Source organism: Papio anubis, chromosome 6 (genome assembly GCF_008728515.1).
Source record: "Papio anubis isolate 15944 chromosome 6, Panubis1.0, whole genome shotgun sequence".
Classification (NCBI taxonomy): Eukaryota; Metazoa; Chordata; class Mammalia; order Primates; family Cercopithecidae; genus Papio; species Papio anubis.
In genome coordinates, this window is record NC_044981.1 from 149736225 (window position 1) to 149761524 (window position 25300).

General features: G+C 38.0%; 2 long non-coding RNA genes across 3 annotated transcripts in view; both read left to right on the forward strand.

Annotated features, from left to right (window-relative positions):
- The first annotated feature begins 634 nt into the window (after positions 1–634).
- The window catches only part of LOC101025963, an 85097-nt gene continuing 60431 nt past the window's right edge, over positions 635–25300 (forward strand). Inside the window, exon 1 of one of the 2 annotated variants that reach the window (XR_002521810.2) lies at positions 635–3223. This is a non-coding gene — a long non-coding RNA (uncharacterized LOC101025963). The remainder of the gene's footprint in view (positions 3224–25300) is intronic. The other variant, XR_002521812.2, reaches the window with a different exon arrangement.
- On the forward strand, positions 8796–24551 carry LOC110743184. The gene is made up of 3 exons (XR_002521813.2): positions 8796–10963; positions 23406–23494; positions 24048–24551. It is a non-coding gene; the product is annotated as an uncharacterized LOC110743184 (long non-coding RNA).

Below are 25300 nucleotides of genomic sequence, written 5' to 3' on the forward strand. Positions count from 1 at the left end.
ACGAATGCTGCCTTATATGGTAACAGGGATTTTGTGGATGTAATTAACGATTTTGAGATGGGGAGATTGTCTTAGATTACCTAGGTAAGTCCTACATGTCATCACAAATATCCTTATAAGAGGGAGGGAGAGGAATATTTGATAAAGAAGAGAAGGGGATGTGATGAAAGAACAGGAAGAGGAAAGGGGATGTGATGCCAGGCCACGAGCCAGGGAATGAGGACTGCATCCCTCCTGGCACAGGTAAGGAAACAGATTTTCCTCCAGAGCCACCAGAAAGAGCTCTACTGGTTCTTTGATTTTAGCCCACTGTACCTGATTTTGGCAGTCTGACCTCCAGAATTGTAACAGAAAAAGACTGTGTTATTTATTTATGCATTTATTTATTTTGAGATGGGGGTCTCACTTCGTTGCTTAGGCTGGAGTGCAGTGGTGCAGTTATGGCTTCGACCTCGACCTGCAGCCTCGACCTCCTGGGCTCAAGCAACCCTTTTGCCTCAGCTTCCCGAGTAGCTGGTACTACAGGTGTGCGCCACCATGTGAGGCTACTTTTTAATTTTTGTAGAGATGAGGTTTTCCTATGTTTCCCAGGCGGGTCTTGAACTCCCGGGCCGAAGCAAAAATGTGTGTCATCTTAAGCCACTTGTTTATTATAATTTTTTACAGCTGCCATAGGAAACTAATTACACTAATCTTAGCTCCAACAGATCCTACTTCTGTTAGTTTGTGGAAGATAATCTTTCTAAGACTCTGTTTTCTCATGTATAAAATGGGAATAATAAAATGCCTATTTCATAGGGTTGTGGTGAGATTGATTAAGGCCACTCATATAAAATGTCCAGCTTAGGACTTGGCATATAGAAAGGTTTTTGTTGGCTATGGATTTGGTCTAGACAAGAAGATTGCAACAGATTTTTCTTCTATTTGAAAACTCTGGTAGAGCGCTAAGTAGCTCTTGGAATATAGAAAGGATTGTATATTTATTAACTATTCTAGTTTTCTCTCAGGAATGCTGACATCTATTTGTTTCTTCCTTTTTAACTGTCCTTTCTCAAGGGTGTTGACTGCAAGATGAGGCAAAGGCAAATAGGTGGAATAACTCAACAATAACCCAGAATGAGACAACAAAAGAGGATTTTGAAAGGATTTCCTTGCCTATTATCTGCTTTCTGAGATGGCCACACAAAACAGGTGAAAAGATATACTATTTATAAAGGTCTCCTGAGAGGGAGTGTCTACAGCTTTTCTGGTAATTTCCCTTGGTGCAAATGAAGGCTGCTCATTTTCAAAGAAAACTGCACTGTTGGCTACAATTCTTTTTTTTTTTTACATAAAAAATTGGAACGGCATTATTTGGAAGCTGCTTGTTACCCAATGTTGCCAAAAAGATTATATTACAATGAAGTTATGTGTTAACTGGTCATGTTTCTAGTGCAGCATAGCTGTATAATTTTTTAAATTTTTCTTATCTTGGATTTCAAAATTCCCTATTTTTTAAAAGTGTATAGTAACAATATTTACCAGTATTGTTCATCCCTACCACTCAGTTTTCTGTATATGCTTGCATTTTCTATTTCCTGCTGATTTAGCCTCTGTACTCTGTTGTTTATAGGGACTTGTCATATTTGCATAGTTTAAGTGCTCTGTCATTTCTATCACAAGCTCTAGTGGGTAGGTACAACATCTATGTAGTTCGCTTGTGTAGTGCTTGGTGAAACACCTTGTGTTTCGTGATTGCTTTATGATGATAGAGATGATACTATAAAATAAAGCCAAAGTAAACTTTTAACAATAGGGTCCTCATTGGATGTCTCTCCACTTGTAGAGGAAAAATACTGGGGAATAACAATTGTGTCATCATGACAAACAACTGACATAGCTGAGGCCAGTTGAAGTACCAGAGCAACCTTGGTCTTGTAGTCACAGATGACTTGTGAAAATAAATGCATCTGGCTCATTGACTTGAGTTCTTGTACCCAAACTGGAAAGGTGTGGTACCTGACACAGGAACAAAGTCTGTCTGAAATCAGCTGTCCGGGATGTCATTTTCTCTAGTGCAGAGACTCGATTGCCTAAATTGGTAGCAGAGGCAGATGTTTCCTAACGTGATCTGCCTTGGCCAACAGTGATTGATATCTGAGGTAGAGCTTACCTCTACCTTTGGGGCTCACTGCTTCACTGGTGCCATATAATGGTGGCAGTTTAACAGTAATCTTAGTAGGTCTTTTTAGACATTTTAAAGCCACTGCTCCAAAGCATAAGCCAGGCAAAAAATTGATTTCCCTCATCCAGATGCCCCCATTGTTCAACATAGGGGAGACATTTTTTAAAAAGGCATCCCAGAAGGCGATTTTTGACCCCTCTCCAGATAAGAGGTTCAAGCCAGCTTTGTCTTATTGTGGGACATCAAAATTTGCTATATCACCTGAAATCCTCCTAGGTGATTTAATTCATTCATAGGTTCTAGGAGAGAAGATGAAACTTTCATTTATCCCCATGCTACACACTGACCAATACTGTGAATAACTGCTTCACCAAACTTTTGTCAATTTTGTTGCATTTTTTTCTGTTTACACGAGATCCATAGTGCTTTCTCATTCCCACAGTAAACACTGAATCCTGTTTATAACAGAAGGGCAGGATCTGTGGGGAGCATCCGCAAAGCGCTCCAGGCTCCTTTTTTCCTTTTCTCAGAGACACCAGGAATGTGCCTTTGCACTGTTTTGCCAGCATCCTTAAATCATGATTAATTTAAAGCCCTTTCTCTCCTTGGTGAGGCCTGACACAAGCAACTGCTTTTCTGTCACATTGATTTTTCTGTCCTTGCAGATTCAGAGCCAGGGTTGAGTCCTCCTTACAGGGCGAGTTCTCTGACAAGGAAGTTTTGCAACCTAATTTACAGCTGGAGCCAAGCTTGTCAGTGAGTGCCAGAGGGAAACTGTCGCAATCGGCTGGCTAAGTATGCATTTAATAGTGTTTATCCAAGCGAGTTTGTGATTTCTTCACTCTCTCCAACAAATATGTTATTTGTAATAGCTATCTTCTCTCATCTAGGTGTTTGAAAAATGTCTCTAACGTGTGTGGGCTGGAATGCATTTTGTTTTTTCTGTAGGTATATTCATTTAACAAGGGAAGTCTCAGAGGAGCTATCAAAAACTGCTTGCCATCTTTCCAAATCATCTCTGTCTGCAGTGGCCATGTCTTAATCCTGAAGGACAACAAGGTAACCTTTTCAAATAAACATTTTCAAGGATGTTTAGAGGGAACCCAACTGCTGGCATGTAGAACCCCCTTCCAGTGCTTAAAAATAGATATATTGAGGGAGTACAACTCCACTGAGTTGGAGTACTTGTAAGCATTTGATATGTTCAGATGACTAACAATAATAAGCTAAATTGCAAACAATGATCTGAATTTGTGTGTGTGTGAATATGAGTGTGTATGTGTCAAAGAGGCACTGTGTATCTTGTTTCTCAATGTTGTTGGTGGAAAATGAGGCACAGAGGGGTTACAGACTCCCAGTAGGTAAGCAAGTTGGTAAGGGACCTTGGCAATATTTGACCCTAAGCCCATCAGGTTTCACTGGGCTAACCTGACTCTGGGGAGAGTAAATATGAGATGAAGAAACATTTGATCATTAAATAAAAAGGAAGCACTGAAACAAATGCAATTGGTTGTATAAAACTTATTAATGTGATACTCCTGGTCTCAAGGAAGTTGACATGCAATAGAAAAAAAACATGTAGAGTATGGATTGAATAAACCAAAAATTATGTAGATGATGTAATTACTGTAATTAAATCAAAACAGATTGTGTATGCTGGAATTTATCTTATTACTTACAACATAATTTTGTATAATTTTTTAAAACTTGTCTCTTTTCCTTTTTGGTCTGTGGGTTTCTGAAGGACAAACCTCTTTTGTCATTTGATCCTGAAACCTCAGAACTTATGCTGGTCCTGGTACCAATGAGGACACAAATGATTGAGCACATGAATTTGGTATTGAGTTTGACATTATTGTCTCTCATTTTTTGTGGGCCTGGGATGTTTTCTACCTAATTCATTTATTGTTTGTTGTTTAAGGTGTTTGCATACTCAAAATATCTTTTTAACGTACTCTGCCTATACATAACATAAATACATTATTAACTTTGTTTAAAAAATCTTATCACAGTACCATCCATCAGGAATACAATGTGAGCCATGTGTAATTTAAAATTTACTAATAGCCATATTAAAAAAGGAAAAAGAAAATGAAGTTAATTTTTAATAATATATTTTATTTAGCTATATACAAAACATTATCATTTTAACATGCAAATATAAATTTATTAATATGATCTCTTACATTCTTTTTTTCTAGTACATTTTTAAAATCTAGTTGGCATTTTACATTTAATGAACATCTTAATTCAGCCTTCAAACTTAATTGTAGACCACTGCATTTCAGTGCTCAATGAGCACGTGGCCACCATGTCAGCACATTTCAATAGTTCACAGGTCAACGTAGGGGACATTTTCCCCCCACTTAGCATTTGATCCTGTTATTATGCCCACTGAGCGCTGTAGTTTGGAGAAAACTCCATGCCTAGTAGCACACATGTAAACTGGGGTGACTAACATCCTAGTTTGCCTGAAATTGAGAAGTTTTCTGGGACAAAAGACTTGCAATGTTAAAACCAGGACAGTCCCGAGAAAAGCAGAATGGTTGGTATCCCACAAGTGAACTATGTTGGTCCAAACTATATGTCCCCTCCATCACTGTGATTTGTTCTGACCTAAAGTGTAGAAACCTGGCTGCCAGTTATGGGATTTTTGGGGGAGCCACTGAGAGGAAGAACCTTACTCTCTGCTGTGGTTATTATCAGCTAACCTTTATGTCATGTGGGGAGAACCTGGTTGAAAGTATTACCTCCTTTGGAGGAAATCACAGTGAGAGAGAAACTGAGTTTCAGTGACTTATTTTTCAGTTCTTGGACCCAGTTGTGTCTGAATCTGTCCTATTTTTGGACTTTTCAGTGAATTACTACGTTCTTTACTCCTGTCTCCATATTGTTTGTTTAAACAGTTAAGGTTGCATTTCCATCATGTGAAATTGGGATAGTTCTAACTAATAGGTTTGGAAAAAAAAAAAAGAGTACAAGAAATCTAGTTGGAATTCTTCAGGCTCATCAGAAACATAATCAGGTTGTCTATTTTATTTTAACACAGCCTCCTCGAGCTACTGTTGAGTATGTGTGTGTGTCCTCTCTTTTGCTGCCTAGGAACAGTAGGTACTTTTGTGAAGCAGGGGATGGAAGACAGTGAAATAGCTGCATGCTGGCAATAACCTATGAATCTGTGGGGATTTTGAAGAATAGGAAGCAATGAAGACCTGCTGTCTTTCCTTTATTGTCACTTCCTCTGTTGCTCTCAGACTGTTGTGCTTTGCTTGTGTTGTGGGTGTTTTCCTCCGCCATGATGGCTCTCAGGATAGCTATAAGCTTTAGTCTAGGTCCTGGGGCAATCTACAGTTCATGAGATTCTCACCTATGGGTTAGGGACCCTTGGACTTTTGCAGAGCTGCAAAGTCCAGCACCATTTATTCTTTTTTAATCAGTGGATACTAAAAGTGTAATCTTTAGTATATAGAAGGATAGTAACAATTTTTGGTGATTTCAGAAGAAGACTGAGTAAGCATTTAATAGATAGATGCTACTGAGACACTAATATGTACCTTGACATGGTTAAATGCCTTATGTGAAGCACACTTAACAAGTGTTAAAACATCACATTTAAACTTCACAACAATCTTAACAATCTTATTATTCTTATTGCTTTGAAATAAAAAAAAGATTGGGCTGGGCATGACAGTTCATGTTTGTAACCCCAGTATTTTGGGAGGCTGAGGCAAGAGGATTGCTTGAACCTAGGGGATCAAGGTCAGTCTGGGAAACATGGAGAGACCTCATCTCTATGAAAAGTTAAAAATAAGAAAAAATAGCTAGGTGTGATAATAGCATGTGCCTGTAGTCCTAGCCACTCGGGAGGCTGTGGTGGGAGAATCACTTGAGCCCAGAAATTGAAGGCTATAATGAAGCCACTTGTACTCCAGCCCAAGTAACAGAGGGAGACCCTGCCTCAAAAGAAAAAAAAAAAAATTGAATTATTACATTTTCTTTATTCATTGCTCATTTAACAATCTTCATTTTATACTATTATATTCTCAATGAATTTAACATCTAGTGGAGAAAATAGGTGTACAAACATGATTATAATACTGTGTGTGAGCATATTAACAAATACAGAGGGGAAGGGGAGGAAGGGTCTCCCATAGCAGATGTAGGTGCAGGGTACAGAGCATGGGATCACCAGAAAATTCCCTGGAAGCACGGTGCCTGAGCCAGACCTGACACATTAAAGCTTATCTGCACTATCGCAATAGTCTAGTACAAAATAACTTTTTCAGGAGAGAGTTTCATTATCTTACAATGACAAATTTTCATTTGTTTTTCTGCATCATGGTAACATAAGTGACAGGATTCTGATTTGTAAAGCAAAACAGTAGGATTCTTAACCCTAATGAGGCCCTTGGGCAAAATCTCTCAAACACTTGGGGCTAGACTTCCCTCTCCAACAAGTAAGGTAGGATCGGCAATTCATTCATAACAGCATCTCTTCGGAGCTCCACACCCTGAAGGCTTCAAGTTGTGGCCTTCATTTCCACCTTTGTTGTCCTTCTAGTAAGAGTCATTGCCTGGAAATCGCAGTTCAGAAGCAAGGCATCACAGCTAGGTGTAAAAGGAGCTTAGCTTCCAAAGAAAAAGCTTCGACTCATTTAATTCTTACCAATATCATAAAATCACCCATGATAGTTTCAGGGTATCTTCACTCAAGTATAGCCTAGGACAGGCAGTGAAGATGTGGTAAATTATTTTAACGGCAGCAGAGAGACAGGGTTTCACTGAATGCCTTGATCAAAGCATGAATAGATTCATGGTTAAAAAGTAGTGAGTTTCATCAGATATTTAATAAATGTCCATTAAATGCCTTCCTTTCAGGCAGATAAAATTCTTTTATACTTAAAGATGCAAAAAAATATAAAAAAAATGACACACACACACACTCATAAAACAACTTTAGAGTCTATAGGATCTCATTCTGCACTTGGGCTCTGCTGCTTACTAACAGTATCTCACTGGAAGAATAACTAGCCTTAGTTTCCACATCTGCAAAATGGAGGTAATAATACTGCAAAATGATTATGGCTTTTTGATGATGTAGTTTGCATAAATGGCCTAGCCAAGTACCCGGCACACATTGGTACTCCACAAATGCTATTCAGCATCCCTTCTTGGAAATCTCCATGATTAAATGATATCTTATACAGCTGTCTGCAGGCTTATCTCCTGTTAGACTCCAAGCTGCTTAAGAATAGCGACTATGGGCTTTTTCACATTGGGTTTCCTGCAGCCTTGCTCAGTGCTTTGTACCTAACAGATGCTAAGGCATATTGGACACATCAGTGTATTACTGTAAAAATACAAATGACCATAGGTCTGGAAAGAGCCAGGCTCAGCAGGGTATAAAGCAGGCCTGGGGATACAAAACCCAGGCTCTTTAAAACCTTTGCCTTAGCTCAGCAAGGTTCTCAAGGGTGGGGTAATTGCAGAGAGAAAATGGCAGGCTCCATGTGCAGGCTTATGTGATTTAGGGCCACAGACTGACCTCTTCCTGGGGTCACCCACAAGATGAATCAGAGAAAGAGAGAACAGAGATGGGGCCAGCTGCTCCCAGATCCTTAGACATTCTAAATAAGGGGGAGAGACTCAGTCTTTTCTGATTAATCTTTGATGATTTATTCTTTGGACATCATTTAAAAGGAGCATTTTAAAGTAAATTAATTGAACTCTCATGACCTTTTACCCTACTAATATCATCAAAAGAAACTAGATCTTGAATTTTAAAAAGTTCTTGATTTATTTTCTGTGACTTACAAACTACTGAAGAACATCAGTTTTTATTTTTTGAAATTATAAAAACTCCAGCTTTTAAAGCAATAAGTCAAAACAGCCTGGTTTTGAAACATCTCAGTTTTAGCCACTAAGTATTGAGTGAAAGGTGTCATAGACATTGGTAAAAGATAAGTCTATAATTTAAGACACACAAAACTGAGTAAGTATTGTCTTCAAAACAGCCAATTCCCCTTCTCTCACACTGACCTAGATGGTATTCTTGAGTCCAAAATGACTTGGGTACATTCTGATTAGTATAAACCAGTTTTTTTTAAAAAAAATTATTTTACTTTAAGTTCTGGGATATGTGTCCAGAATGAGCAGGTTTGGTACATAGGTATATATGTGTCATGGTGATTTGCCACACCTATCAACTTGTCGTTTACGTTTTAAGTCCCGCGTGCATTAGGTATTTGTCTTAATTCTGTCCCTCTCCTTGCCCCCAACCTCCTGACGGGTCCCAGTGTGTGATGTTCCCCTCCCTGTGTCCATGTATTCTCATTGTTCAACTCCCACTTATGAGTGAGAACATGCAGTGCTTGGTGTTCTGTTCCTGTGTTAGTTTGCTGAGAATTATGGTTTCCAGCTTCATTTATGTCCCTGCAAAGGACATGAACTCATTCTTTTTTATGGCTGCATAATATTCCATGGTGTGTATGTGCCACATTTTCTTTATCCAGTCTATAATTGCTGGGAATTTGGGTTGGTTCCAAGTTTTTGCTATTGTAAATAGTGCTGCAATAAACATATGTGTGCATGTGTCTTTATAGTAGAATGATTTATAATCCTTTGGGTATATACCCGGTAATGGGATTGCTGGGTCAAATGGTATTTGAAAACCAGTGATTTTTTTTTTTAAGTGCAGGAAGCAGTCTATTAATAAATTCTAAATCAATTATCAATGTAGTACTTTGAATCAGAATTTGTTAAATTAATTGAGTAATATAAAGAATAAAATAGAATGGAAAATATCTGGATGTACTGCACATAAGGATTCCAAACTCTATTTTCGAAACTTTCATCTGTAGTTTATGTATGCATCTAAAATGTATTTATGTGTATACTGAGTTAGGGTATACAACTTTTCCCTGAGGTTGTATCTCAAGAACTTTGGAAGCTGAAGAATTTGTCCAAATGTATGTTCCTTTTTGTTTGTAAATCACCTGATGATGGTAATATAGCTCTGGTCAACGAAACGTCAAGGGAAGTCTGCTGGGGAAGGTAGACATAGGGTAGGAGTATGGGAAAAAATTCTTCACTCAAAAGCATGATACACAGAGGATATATGGTCTTTTCTTGTTTTCCTTACTGGATGTTGTCATGTCTGTATGTACTTCCTGGAACTGTGGCACCATCTTACAACCATGAAAGGAGCTCACATGAAATCATGTTGAACATAGCAGAGCAAGAAGATGGAAGGAATCTGAGATCTATACTTGATGTTAAGCGGTGATGTTAAATACTTAAATATCTGCAGAACTCTCTTACCTCTGGGCTTGTTATAATAAAAAGATAATAATCTTCTTAGTGTTTAAGCCACTTGAGTTTTGTTGTTCTCACTTTGTGTTTTTGGTTGCTGCCAGCGAAAGCATCCTAAAGGATAAAGAAAGCTTATTTCAGGAAGAATGAGTAAATCAACCCCTGGCATATAGGCCTGGTGGATGGAAAACTTGGAAAGGTACCTTGGGCCAGATCATGAAGAATGTTGAATTTCAGTGCCAAACATTGATACTAATACGGTACAGGCTTACAGTTCTGAGCACAGACTCAGAGGCAGAGTATCTGAGCTTGAATTTCTGTATGCCACTTGTTAGCTGAGTTTCCTTGAGAAAGTAATCAATTGAAGCAGTGTGTTAGTTAGTCTGTCTGCGGTAGATTGAAAAATGGGAGAAATTGAAGACAGTAAGGCTAGTTAGAAGACTGCTGTGACAGTCAAGCGATGAGCAATGAGTGTGCACTGGAAGAAATTGAAGGCAGTAAAGCTTGTTAGAAGATTCTTGTGACAATCAAGTAATGAGCAATGAGTGTTTGTGCTTTGGAGATGGTGAAGGAAACACAAAGGAAGGGAAGAATGTAGGAGATTCTAGAAAGGTGGAATTGACAACAGACTGGATGTGGCCATGGGGCTGGGGAGGAATCAAGTCTAGCCAAATGATGTCAATGCTGGAAGTCTGGGTTGGGAAAAGGGTGGTGTGTGTGGTGGGTGTGAGTAGGAAGCAGGCAGAAGAGGTCACTTCCCCAGGTCCCCTTGGTGGAATGGTACTCTATTTACTTGTAGTTTCCTCATGCAATTCCCATGTTATGCATGATAAGCCAAAATTCAGAGATGTTAGGAAGCTTTCGAGTGATGCGGTAAATGACAAAACCAACATTTAATCCCAGGAATTGTTTACTTTAAATGTCTCCTCTATCCCTAATGCTTCTTGAGAGCCACACATGAGAAGGAGAAGAAATCAGGAAATCATGAGGAGGTGACAAGCTTTAGGAAGAAGACAGAGGCTTCAAATGACTGATTTATAGCCCAGATGGGAAATACAGGAAGAGTAGTGTATAGGGCTTAAAGACAGGTCTTTCTAGAATGATTTTTTTTAATTGAAGAAAAATGTGGGTGAGAAAATGAAGGTGAGTATTAGAGGAGACAAAGGAGTATGGAGAATGGCTGGGAGGAAGAACAGGAAGGAGAGATGCAGTGAAATCCAAAGGAAGGGTGCACAGCAAGAGGTGAGGTTCGTTCCAGTGTCACCACTACAGATTAAGGGAAGGAGTGGCTGAGAAAGGGACATTGAAGACAATAACAAGTGGATTTCTGGTAACTTTCAGGCAAAACACTTTATACTCTTGACAAACAAAAGTGCTAGATTGTAGGATCTAAGGATGAGTCGGGGGAGCTGTGGATACTACCGATACCTGGAAAATGTGTGTGAATTAATGAAAAGACACAGGAAAAGTAAAGATCTGACAACCAAGGTAAGATCTTTTCTTGTTTGAAGTAGAAAGAATGACAGATAGTTTGACGATGCTTTAGAAAAATAGAGGGAAAGAAGGGAGAGCCATAGCAGTGAGAGAGAAAGGGATTGAGAGGAAAAGAGAGGGAGGGAGGGAGAGAGAGAGGGGAAGGAGAGAGGGAGAGAGTGCAAATGAACCTTCACAGAAAGCGGGGAGGGGCTAGCTATGGCAAGAAGATGAGCAAATCAATTCACCTAGAGTAGGAAAATATTAGAGAGAATTAGACAGTGAATGTGGAGATAATATGTATAAACTGCTTTGCAATACAAAAGATGTTAGTAAAACGAATAGTGAGTAGCATCTAGGGGTAAGGGGAATTATAGGTTGCAACTTCTTGCAACACTAGCAACACTAGCAATTCCCTAAAGACTTCAGGAGAAGGGGAAGAGAAAATGGAAGGGATGTAAAGTTTACAACCAGTGACTCCAGAAAATGGTACAAGGGTATTCAAAAAGCAGCACTGAATGGTGTTGGAGTCTGTTCTCCTGTAGCAAGTTCTGATTGCTGGTGAAGTGCGCAGCACTCTAGTCTTGACCCTGCTCTAACTTGTTGGAAAGTCTTAGGTCTTTGTACCAGAAAGACCTTAATTTTATATATATATATATAAAATGGGATGCATTGGCTATGGCTCTTTCAGGTTTTTCTGTGGAAATTCAAAAAGATGACATGTGATGATGATGATGACCATGACACAATGACAATAACCATGAAGACTATGATAAACAGTAAAATTAGGTTGATGTAAAAGTAATTGCAGCTTTTGCCATTTAAAAGCAATGACAAAAAACACAATTACTTTTGCACCAACCTAATAGTAATAACAGCATCTATTACAATCCATCTGTACTATTACATCTGTGCACCGTAGTCTTTTCCCTCCTCCCTCCTTCCTCTCCCCTCCCTCCCTCCCTCCCTCCTCCCTCCTCCCTCCCCCTCCCTCCCTCCTTCTTCCTTCCTTCCTTCCTTCCTTCCTTCCTTCCTTCCTTCCTTCCTTCCCTCTTTCTTTCCTTCTTTCTTTCCTTTCTTGCTTGCTTGCTTTCCTTCTTTTTTTCTTTCTGTTTTGAGATGAAATCTCACTTTGCTGCCAACCCAGGTTAGAGTGCAGTGGTGTGATCTTGGCTCACTGCAACCTCTGCCTCCTGTGTTCAAACAGTTCTCATGCCTTAGCCTCCCTAGTAGTTAGGATTACAGGCATGTACCACCACACCCAGCTATTTTTTTTTTTTTTTTTTTGTATTTTTAGTAGAGACAGGGTTTTGCCATGTTGGCCAAGTTGATCTCAAATTTCTGGCCTCAAGTTATCTGCCCACCTCAGCCTCCCAAAGTGCTGGGATTACAGGGTTACTATAGTTTTTCTATGGTGGGTCAGATACTGTTCTAGTCTTCTACATACATTAACTTATTTAATCTTCCCATCAGTTCTATAAGGTTCCTATAGTTTTTCCCTCTGGTTTACAGAAGAAACTTGGGTATCCTGAATTCAGTTGCCTAAGTTTAACTACTAATAAGTGACAAAGCCAGGATTCTAAGTAGCCTGGCTTCAGATTAAAAATTTTAAAAACGTAAAACCTTATATCTTGCAAGGTATTATTATAAAAGAAACAAGACATGGTCTGAACCATTTTAATCTGAGAATGTATTTTGAATATATACTTTTTTTTATTATATCACATACCTCTTTTTCTAATCCCACTAGGTTCTTAATGACATTGTGTCTCCATAGTCCCCACCCCCACTTAGAAAACAGTGCCTTCCATCTTCCTGCAGCTTCCTAAGGAAGATGAACCTCTGATGTTGTTTCTTGGTATTTATTTCTGTGAGCAGCAGCATGTGTCTCCTCTGATGAATTACTCCTAAGAAACAGGGATGGCAGCTGCTGCTGCAAGCTTTTTGGCCGACCCTGATCCAATCGGTATATCAAAAAAGATGATTGAATTAAGAGGAATATAGCTAGTTAAAGGTTACAGAAACATCTTCATCATATCATACAAATGTGGAATCAAATTTTGAATGTGTTTCCTTAGAGTATGACTTCTGCCTCAAGTAGTCCCATGCTAGATTCCAAACAAATTGTATTGGGTAGGTGATATTTTATATCAAGAGCTGTACAGCACCCACAAGAGATTCCAGACTGCTAATCAAAGGCTTACTAGGCTGTTGTAAACAGTCCACAGTGCTTAGTAGGAAACCATTGCTTTCAGGACTGCAACAGCTTGTAGAAGATTATTTGCATTATCTTCAAATTCAATCGGCTGGGTTTGGGATTGCTATAGCTACCTGGAATTTGATCAAAAACAGTTTCAAGAAATTAAGTCAGGGTGAAATCCTCTGTTAGAATCATGAAAAGAACAACCCGAATAGGACTGAATCTCCACATCGTGTCTGCCTTCTTATGGGGTAGTTGGGGGCTGTGCTGCATTGACACAAGGCAAATTTGGAGCTGGTCATGCTAGAGTCAATAGATGATAAGCCAGTGCTCTGCATTCCTGGTGTTTGTAACTCTTGTAAAGTGTTGTCAGATTTTGTTTTTTGTCCAGTTTCTCCACATCCTATCATATACAGCCGCAATCTCAGACACGTGTTCTATGTGGTGGACAATAGCACTTTTGGACTCTGAAAAGGTGCACTTTCTCTTTTTAACCTTGTCCACTTTAGAGAAGCTTCAGTACAAAAAAGAAGCTATTGATTGAGAGCCATAGGAACTAGAGGGTAAATGGTAAAAACAGTGTGGAATCCATGCAGCAAGGCCAGCGATGTCGACATCAGCCCACACAGCAGTCTCAGGGATGGGTCAGCTACCTCATGCTGTGTCTTCAGTGGTAGGACAATTCAGGCCTGCATGAAAGAAAGTCAATGGCAATGTTAAAGGGCCTTAGCCATCTGAAAACACAGCCCTGACTCCTAACACGGCAGTGCTGCTTTCTGGTTAGGTTTCAGCTTGCTTCGAACACACGTTTGTTTAAGATCTAATTGCCATACTTTTCTCCTAGGGTCTACTCCACTTTTTGTCAAAAATGAAATATTACATCAGACTTTTTATTTTAAAAAAGAATCTCTGGTGTTAGGCTACAAACAACATACCAGGGACTTGATTCTGGCTCTCTGAGATCTTACTCAGAATTGATGAGAACGCTGTGGTCTTTCTCTTCTGAATATTTCAGGGGTCTGCTTAGTTTACTTACAAAATCTACTTGAAGATGTGTGCAAGTCAAATTTTATTTTAATGAATTGAACAGGACCTTATTTTTTTTAAACTAACATTTTCACTAATTTAGGAATGAGTATTATGGTGCAGGTTTCAAATTTGTTCATTAATATCAATTATTTAAATACCATCTTCACAATTTTTGGCATATCATCATACTACTCTACTGCTATTTACATATTTTTAAATGATTCTTTTCATAAATAAAATTACATTTTTATTGAACCTTGTATTAAGGGTTATAGTCCTGAATTCACAAATTTAATGTGATACATGTATGTATAAATGTATACATATATACACACATATATGTAGTATTTTTCTGAATACACATTATAGTAAAGATGGAGTTATCACAATAGGGAACATATTCATTCAGCTATCTTGTAAAATCATCCTGTATTCTAGCAGTGCTAAATATCCTATCCTCTTTGGAGAACTCTGGTTTATGTGTTAAGATCTTTTTTATTTTTCCATATATTTCTAAAAAATACCAACTAGAAACTTACATCTTCTTTCTCGTCTGTTTTTATTTAAATTTATCTCCCAACTTTTAGAACACATATGTTTACTGTTTGACTAGTCACTTTTTTTTTAACTCTTAGACTTCCATGATAAGAAACTACAGTACAGCTTTTGCCAAAACCTGCCATGTCTTAAGGATGTCTAACATTGCCTTCAAGTACAGTTAAAGTTCATAAAGACATACAGAAAGCCATCTTTATTACTGTCACTGAATTTTCATATCCACAGACTGGAAATGGCATCTGCGATTCATATTTAACCTGCGAGTGCTGCTGCTGTGAACCATTTGCTGAGCATTTCTTCTTGTATGGAGCTGAAATCCTAAGGTTGTTAGAATGATTTGTTCCCCATGAACAATTCTACAAAACTATTTCCCATCTCCCCCTAGCATAGTAGGTAGGAACACAGGTTTTTGAGTTAGACCTGGATTTGAATACTGTCTCAAACCTTTGGTAGTTTTATGACTTTCTGCAATTATTTAACCTCATTCAGCCTCAGTGTCCTCATTTGAAAGTCAGATAACATAAAGTGCTTGGAACAGTCCCAGGCATGAAATAAACATTAAATTAATATTGTCTATTATAATTATCAAGTTAGGGGTACTCTCCAGGAATGTGATAGGAAGGAAGTAGGGGGTGAAGTAGGGGGGCTTTTCTCTTTCTTGAAAATAAAATCAGCATAGAATCAGGAAGGTGAGGACAATTTGAAATACACGTGAGCTTATACCCTATGCTGCACTGGGGTTATTATCTGCTCTAAATATTAAAATAAAATTTTTGGTCTACAATTATTTTCTTAGATGTTAGGTAGTTTTATATATGAAATTCACTTAGTATGCCATGTATTTTCATGCTCTGAAGGTCAAACTAGGTTTGCTTTATAATATATTCTGAAATTTGCATTATATTATACCCTCTCCAGACTTTTACAACTAATAGGCCAAAAGAGTTGAAGTTGTGACTGAAAGCACTTCCTTGTCTCCATGTACTGTACTCCAGACCTTAGATCCAGAAAAGATATGCTTGATACAGTTCCAGTCCTGAAATGAACCCTCTAAAATCTTCCAGACTTATTTTTGTTAGAATAAAATCTGAAACAAATACATATTTGTACAATGTATGGTGCCTTTTTACAAATACCATAACATCTGTGCTTTTCAAGATCAGTACTGTTACAATTTGAATTCTCTGTAAAGGCAGAGGATTGTCTTGGTTATCAATGCCTTCTTGGTCTTTCAAAATTATTAATTGAATTGTGGCACTTCCCCGATTAAAATTCTTTACTGACTTTCCGTTGCATTGGATAAAAAACAAACTGTCCCTTTAGCCTTTAGGGACCAGAAGGAGTTGGACTCATTCTCACTGGAGGCGACTGTCTCAATTCCCTACTCTCCATCCAGAAGAGTCTCTTTCAACTTTTACAAACTCTTTCCCACCTTGGGCTCTTCACACACACTGGTTCCTAAATTTGTAACTTCCTTTTAGATTTATTTATTTATTTATTTATTTATTTATTTATTTATTTATTTTTTGAGATGGAGTCTTGCCCTGTTGCCCAGGCTGAAGTGCAGTGGTGCTATCTCTGCTCACTGCAACCTCCGCCTCCTGGGTTCAAGTGATCCTCCCACCTCAGCCTCCCTAGTAGCTCCCTAGGACTACAGGAGCATGCCACCACGCCCAGCTAATTCTTGTATTTTTAGTAGAGAAAGGACTTTGCCATGTTGGCCATGCTCTCTCACATGCCTAGCCTCATGTGATCCGCCTGCCTCAGGCTCCCAAAGTGCTGGGATTACAGGCATGAGCCAACATGCCTGGCCCAAATTCCTCTTATTTAAAATGTCACATCCTCCCCTTTGCCTTCCCCAATCATCTTATTTAAATAATTCCCTTCTTTTCCACCACAAACCCCATCCTCATTTTCTAAATCTCAACAGTCACTCAGTTTCCTTAGTAATCCTTATAGTTTATTTATTCTTTTTCTAATTGTCTGTCTTTTATAAATGATGGGCTCTATGAGGTCACGGTCACATGCCTGTGATAACCCTGCAGTGAACATGGCATGTGGCAGGTATTCAACAACTATATGTGGAATGAATATGTGAGCTTGGGGGAAACAATGACAAATGTTTCACATACTTATCACCGTTGGTGTAGAGAACAGAAAGAGACAAAACTGAAAATTTTGAATCCAGATTACAGAAGGGCTCATTAAGGGTATTCTGTAGTAGATTATGATCAGTGTTTTTGAGCAAGAGACTGATGCCATTTGGTTTGTGTTTAGAAGGATTATCTGGCAAAAAAAAAAAAAAAAAAAAAAAAAAAGAAGACTTGATCGTAGTAGAAAAATAGCCCTAGGGAGACCAGTAACAGTATTAGGTGGAAAAGACTGGAAGTAAGAGAAGGGTTTTGGATAAGGAAGAGTGCTGATTGAAAACCTTAATAAACTAAAGCAAACAGAAAAAAGAGGAAGCACATTTTTTTCTTTTGGTGGCTAACTCATTCAAAATACGTGTTTCGAGGCTATTGGGGAAGAGGGTATAAAAATATTATTCTCCACCACAACTCTCCACCCCAAAGAGATTACTTTCAAGGATAGAGCTGGATGTAGTATAACATCATTGCAGTGTTTTTGTTCAATAGAAGGTCTTCTGGTCATGTCTAGGATGAGAAAGCTAAACAGTTGTTTGGTTAGTTTGTTTTCAGATTCTTTAAAATCTCCCTATACAGAGCCACATTAATTGACATGTATTTGATGTTGGAATTTTTTTAAATGGAGCATTGTGGAAAGGGAGGAGTGGGTTTCATTCCTTTGGGAAAAGCTGTCTCAGTTGATGAAACAAGAATTTTGAGTCAGAACTTTTAGGCTTAAGTCCTGTCTCTGCACCAGCTGGATAAAATTAGACTAGTCATCTAACCCCTGAGAACTCTATTTTCTAATCTATAAAATGGAAATGAATTCTACCCTAACTCACAGTAAATACTTTTAAACTATAGGCTGCTCTACAAATTCTAGGGACCTGGATTCAAGACACTCTATATCTTCACCTTGCCCAAAGAGCTATATATCAACATTTTAATTTATATTATACCCAGAAATTAGCAGAAGAAGATTGACAAATATGAGAAATGGAGAAACTAGAATACATCAACCAGGCGAGTGTATCCAAGGGATGGTGGACAAGTAGTGGATCACTTGTGTGCTATATACCTTCCTTTACACTTAAAATCATCAGGGAATTGTCAGTACCGATACCAAATTACCAAATATTGTTTTTATTTTGTTTATTTGTTTGTTCTTGTTGTTGTTGTTTGGTGAATTTGTGAGGATATGGTAGGTATGAAGGAGGGAATTTTCATATTATGTTATCATTGTTACTAACAAAAACATTATCAGTATAAGGCAATGGTTTCTAAACTCTCTTGAGTCAAGAAATTCTTGGAGTCGCTGATGAGAGAGATGGACTCTAAGAAAATTTTCATGTACATCTTTCCCCCACCTCCACTATTTTGATTATAAATCAAAGGATTCACAGACTACCTGAAGCCTCTCTAGAGACAAAGCAGTCCAATGAACCTCAGGTTGAGAGACCTGGCTATTAAGTAGCAAGTGAATTTTCTATTTACAGAGTCTGTTTTGCTTTTCTTTGTTTGTTTTTGTTTTATTTTCAGTGGGCTTGTTCTCATGCGTAAAAAAAGTCATAAAGGGTCCGGCATTGTGCTAGGAATGTCCTTAAACCTTAATGTGTCTAGTCCTTTTAGTAATACTATTGGGTAAGGAAGTTTGTTGTTGTTTGTATAAAACTGGTAAGAAGAAAGACTCCTGGCCAGGCGTGGTGGCTCACACCCATAATCCCAGCACTTTCGGAAGCTGAGGGTGGTAGATCACTTGAGGCCAGTAGATCGAGACCAGCCTGGGCAACACAGCAAAACTCTGTCTCTACTACAAATACAAAAATTAGCCAGGCATGGTTGTACATGCCTGCAGTCCCAACTACACTGGAGGGTGAGGCATGAGAATTGCTTAAACCCGGGAGGTGGAGGTTGCAGTGAACCGAGATTGCGCCACTGCACTCCAGCCTGGGCGACAGAGCAAGACTCTGTCTCAAAAAAATAAAAATAAAATAAAAAAGAGGCTTCCGGGTTGTAGTAGCCGCTATATACTCTGTCGGTTACTACAACCCAGATTGCAAATATCTTCTAAAATACTGCCTCATAGGAATTTTACTCTCTCAAAAAATAGACTGTTCAATGTTTTTAAATCATGTTTAATTCACAACATACAAAAAGTACATGCTGAGCACTGTGTATGTTTAGGGCTCCAAATCTATAGTTCTATCTTAAGTTCTTTATAATAATGTCAGACTGTTCTACTGACGTTATTATAAAGGTCTGCTGAAAAAAATCCACCTGGATATTCCAATGGATTACTCACTCATAAAATACCCAAAAATGAGTCAGTCTCCTCCATCATCATATTCCAGGAGTCTGCTCCATCTCCAGGCTCTCTCTTTTGGTAATTGGCACCTTTAGCCTCTTGCTGGCCACCAGGCCAGGCTCTGCCAATGCTTCAGGGCTCTGCACAGGTTTTACCCCTTCAGATATTATTATTCTTCCCTGGCACTGTGATGCCTTTCTCATCTCATTTGGAGGAGAGTGAGGGCTGGGGATAGAAAATCCAAGCCACTGTTTGCTATTTTTGAATTGTTGCTATTATTACTACCATTATTATTAGTTTTCAAACAACTACATTTGTGGTGATCTTCTTAGCATTCTAATATCTTCCTATTGAAATGAATATCAAATTGAAACTCGTTACCGTAACCTACTTGATCCCATAGGATTTGGCCCCTATGTTTCTAAGATTATCTTTTGTCCGTTACCAGCTTCCAGCCACAGAGGCCTTCTTCTTGCTCTTTCTTTCTTGCTTGCTTGCTTGCTCTGCCAGACTGGAGTGCACTGGCGTGGTCTTGGCTCCCTGCAATCTCTGCCTCCCAGGGTCAAACAATTTTCCTGCCTCAACTTCCCGAGTAATTGGGATTACAGGCGTGTGCCACCACGCCCAGCTAATTTTTGTGTTCTTAGTAGAGATGGAGTTTCACCATGTTGGTCAGGCTGGTCTCGAACTCTTGACCTCAGGTGATTCGTCCGCCTCAGCCTCTTAAAGTGCTGGGATTACAGGAGTGAGCCACAGCACCTGACCGAGTGCAGATTTTATTAGGGACCCTTGACTACTCGATGCCTTTCACCGCAGAGCTAAATTTGTCTATTAGGGGATAAATGCATGGCTCAGCACCATACTGGAGGGGCTCACTCAGCAGAGAGGAGGAACGATCACTCCTAGGATACTCTCTCATCTGGGGTACCTTACAGTGTGTCAGAGCACCCCTGAACCCAAGGCATGTGTATGTGTATATATATTTTTTAAGACAAAGAGTTTTGCTATTAAAGTATTCAACCTGGAAGAACAATGAAAAAGCCTAAGTTTCATTGAGATGAGACAGATTTCCAAAAATGTTCTTTTCTAGGTCATTAGAATTTCCATTTCTGACCTAGAAAAGAGATGCATATATCTGTATTTTCTCTTGTGTCATTTGTAATAATAGCTGTTTAACTTTGATAACACCTGTAATCAATTTTCAGGATGGAAGCTGTTTCTAGAACATAAAAAAATACTGATATTCTTTAAATAAACTAAGTGCATAAATGGTTCAAGGGCTAAAATTGAGGGATTCTATGTATATGATTCATACTGATATTTGAAGCAATTTTACAGAAGTGCATATAATTGAAAAAGTAGCTTTATTTGTGTAAAATCAAAGTATTTATTAGCAAAGTCCTCTGAAATGTTCATATAAAAAGTAACTATAGACACATAAAATATCATTATTGTTATTATCATCATTAATAGCTAGCCTGGTACTTTAATGATTTTCTTGAAGTTTCCTTATCGGAATTAACTTGTTGGTTTGGATTGCAATTAGCATTACAGACTGCTGAGTCATGCTAATTCTCAGAACAAAAAGAAAGCAAACCAAGCAACACCAAACCAAAGAACTCTTTCGGAGGGGCAAATTTTCCATGCCTCAAGGATAATTTCATATTTGTTTATACATTTACCCTATTATATCAATTAATATCCTAGAAGTAAAGATTGTTCATATCAGAGTGAAACAAAAATTTTGCTAGATCTCATAATACAAGATAATTCTAGGTATTTGTAGGTAATGGCCAGGAGTTTAGACTGTATTAAATTTGAATTTCAGCAAATTATGCTCAAAGAAATGATACGATCTTGTTCAAAGTCAGAAAACTCAGTGACTCTGAAATTTGTTCTTTGGAGTAGATCCATGTGGTCAGTTAATACAATTTAATGCTTATCTGGTTGGTGTTCTGGAAAGCAAAGTTGGTTTTTCTGCAAAGAAAAAACCGAATTCCAAAGAGTCACATAGTTTTTTGTTTTCATTACACATTGACATGTTGCTGCATTTTCTATCCTTTTATGGGCATACACATTTTGAATGACAACATGGTCAGATAAAGTGATAGTTTCCCTGAAAGAATGATTCCACCTCCAAGGGAAAAATTCAACTCAGAAAAAAAGGAAATGGTCAACAACATAGAGCAGAAAATACCACTTTCAAAGCAAAATTCTTACTTACTAAAAAAAAAAAGAAAAAGAAAGAAAAAAATCCTGTTAGTTACACAATGATAAGATTAGTTTAGGAGAAGTATCATGTAATTGCAGAAAATATTACAAGCCATTTTTCATGAGTTTCCTTGTTAACAGGTCTTGGATGGATGATTTTACCACTCAGATGCTGAGTTGCAAGTCTCAGCAACTGAAACCCAACAGAAAAAAACTCCTCGGGAGTGGAGCACATTAATCAAATAAAACTGCAGATTAAATCATGTTTTAGGTGGGAAAAAACATCTTTTATTTAAAAACTGTTTTATCAAACTTTCAAAAATTGATAATTTAAGAATTCAGGGCTGGGCTCAGTGGCTCATGTCTGTAATCCCAGAACTTTGGGAGGCCGAGGCAAGCAGATCACTTGAGGTTGAGTTTGAGACAAGCCTGGCCAACATAGTGAAACCTGGTCTTTATTAAAAATACCAAAATTTGCCAGGCATGGTGGCGGGCGCCGGTAATCCCAGCTACTTGGGAGGCTGAGGCAGGAGAATTGCTTGAAGCTGGGAGGCAGAGATTACAGTGAGCCGAGACTGTACCACCGGACTTCAGCCTGGTCAACAAGAGTGAAACTCCATCTCACAAAACAAAAACAAAAACAAAAACAAAACAAAACAAAACAAGAATCCAAAAGTATTTAAGGATCATTATTTAAATAATAAATTTGATGTGTAAGACTGTAGATCTAAAATGGCAGTGCTTTGCAAATTGAAATATTCTGATGTATTCTTCAGAGCTTGCAAGTTCTATGAGAACTTATTTACTTAGTTTTTTTCTTATTTTACTGAATTAAAAAATGTACATGTTCCTTATGCCAGATCACCTAAGATTGCTATATAGATTCAGGGTCTCTATTTGTGTTACTGTTGCATCAGTGCTGAGAGATCATCAAAATAGTTAGTATTTAACTCTTAATATCCTGGGCCCAAACTCATGTCAAAATATCTGTCTTAAGGTAAAAAATTGAGATGAGTTCCTTTTGCCAGTATGATGATAGAACTTTTCTTTTGCAACAAGAATGTACAACAGAAGAACTATTTAGTTGACTAAGATTTTAATTCCTTATTTAAAAATTTAGACTTTGGTCTGACGCCATCCATAAAAATGTATTTGGGAACGTACTGTTATGGAGTAATGAAGAAAATTTAGGAGTGACTTACTACATAAATAAATAAACTATTTGTCGTATGTGAAGGCCAAATGATATCATGGAGATGGTTTTATCATAGCTGGTTAGAGAGAAGTAGTGGGACTTTGCGGCCTTCCCTTGTCACAGAGAAGTGCAGACATGCTGAACTGAAAAGAGCCCCACCCGAAACAGGAGGCAGGATACTCATGATATGCAGGCTGTGAGGAAATGTCAGTTGGGGATCTTGCCTTTATATGTGTAACATGGCATTTTAGAAAAGTGCAACAGCAATAAATGCAAAAGTAAATACAAGAATTTTTTTTAATTTAGTGATATTTTTACATTATTATATTTTGGGATTCACTATTGAATTTTATTGACAATGGACCGATGTAAAAATAAGTTAATTATCAAACTTTTCTCTTTTGAAAGTGATTGTACAACACTGAAGTTTGAGGAAAACTGATATAGGGAAATTCAGTTTAATTTAGATTCACTCTTGGACAAACTGTAAAAGTTGCTTGAAATATACAAATAAGCAAACCTAGATTTCTTCCCTCCCTTCCTTCCTTCCTTTCTTCCCTCCTTTCCTTCCTTCCTTCCTTCCTTCCTTCCTTCCTTCCTTCCTTCCTTCCTTTCTTCCTTCCTTCTTCTCCCTTCTTCTTTTCTCTCTTTCTATTTGCCCCTCCTCCACTTTCTTTTTCTCCTTCCCATATCCTCTTATGAAAGTTGAGACTGGCAAGATAACAATCCCTTTTTAAATTCTGGAAAATACAGATGCTTATTTAGCAAGCTAAGAAAATTTCTAACACGAATGTAAAATACATTTTATTTTTTCTTTTTTGTTCTAATTTAAGGGATCAAGAATGGTGTGAGTTTCAGGACATTTGGGCCACCTTATTTTTTCACCGACTTAGATCTTATTATGTGAAGACACAGTAAGTTGGTATGTAATTACAGTTCATTATGCTTCAGAGATCCAGGTGTTCCTGCAATAACTTCCAATGGAAGACTTAACTCTTTAAAGAGCTAAATTTAGCTCGAGGAATAATGTTTGAGAATACACTGTGTACAGGACACTGTACTAGAACCCTGGGATAACAACATAAACCAGGGGGTTTTTCAACCACTGAGCAACTTAAAATCTGATATGCAGGCTACATATATTTTCCATTAAAATTTCAAAAAACATATTTGTGTGTTTAATGTTACGCTACTATTGTTTTATCACTTAAAAATCTTTTCAGTCTTTTTTACTAGAGTTCAGAGCTTATGAGGGATACATTTCTATTTTACTAGTTTCACAGCATGAGAGAAGTGGCATCATTATCACATATGACATTTTTTGTAAGATGAAAATATCCTCAGACTGAGACTGCTGGATAAACTGAAAGTAAAATAAGTAAAAAGTAAAACTGTGATGAGAGAGATTTGAATCCAAAACAAACTTATTAGCTAGTGTTGAATGACAAATGATAACAGTGTTATGTCCTTTCCAGGGCTGGTGGCAGGAGGTAGGAAAGTGTGGAGCCCAGGTGAGAGCATCAAAGGTCCAGGCAACCATGGGTGGTGAGAGTCACTCAAGAGATTTTCCTGAAACTTCTTTCATCTCTGCATTAAAAATAAATAAGCAAATCCAAATGGCACAGAACTAAAAAAAAATTAAAAGAACAAAAACTATAAATGAAACGTTAAAATCATATGGCCTTTAATTATTTTACTTTGATTTTTAAAAAGGATGCTCAATATTCATGGAAAAAGAGTATATAACTCACTTTTAACACATGATATTGTAAAACAGTTATTTCAGAGGCACAAAACCAAACCAAATCAAAAAACCACCTTCCTGCTACTTTTACTTAAACATGTGATAGAATGTGAAGAAGGGCAAGGACATTTGCAGGCAGAGTGAAAGTAATGGGCCTACCATACCGTATTCTCTTTTTTCTTTTCCTTCCTTCCTTCTTTCCTTCCTTCCTTTCTTCCTTCCTTCCTTCCTTCCTTCCTTCCTTCCTTCCTTCCTTCCTTCCTTCCTTCATTCCTTCTTTCCTTCCTTCTTTTTTCCTTCCTTCTTTCTTTCTTTCTTTCTTTCTTTCTTTCTTTCTTTCTTTCTTTCTTTCTTTCTTTCTTTTTCTTTTCTTTCTTTTTTTTTTTTTTGACACAGTCTTCCTATGTCACCCAGGCTGAAGTGCAGTGGTGGAATTCTGACAATCTAGAACTCTTGCCTCAGCCTCCTAAGTAGCTAGGACTACAGGCATGCACCACCTTGCCCAGTTAATTTTTTTTTTTTTTTTTTTTTTTTTTTTTTTTGTAGAAGTGGGGTCTTATTATGTTGCCCAAGCCGGTCTTGAAGTCCTTGACTACAGTGATCTTCCTTCCTCAGGCTCCTGAAATGCTGGGAGTATAGGTGTGAGCCACCACACCTGGCCCTGTATAATTTTTAGATTTGAATTTGTAAAGTGTGTCTTGATGGATACTAGCATCATGGGAAAAAATCTGGGTTCAAATAAGTTTGAAAAACTTTGGACTCAAGAAAGCTAAGCAGACTTCTTTCCTGCAGGACTTCTTTGAGACTTTAACATGCGGCTGTGCAGTGTAATTCCCACAGTGTAGTTCTCCAAGAGTTGACCATGATGTGCAGCATCCCAGAAATGCTTTTGGAAGAGCTCACAGGGAAATCAGGTCCTTGGGACACAGTTTTAGAAAATCGTATGTTAGTTTTGAGCATATGAGAAATGCAATTATTGTTCTT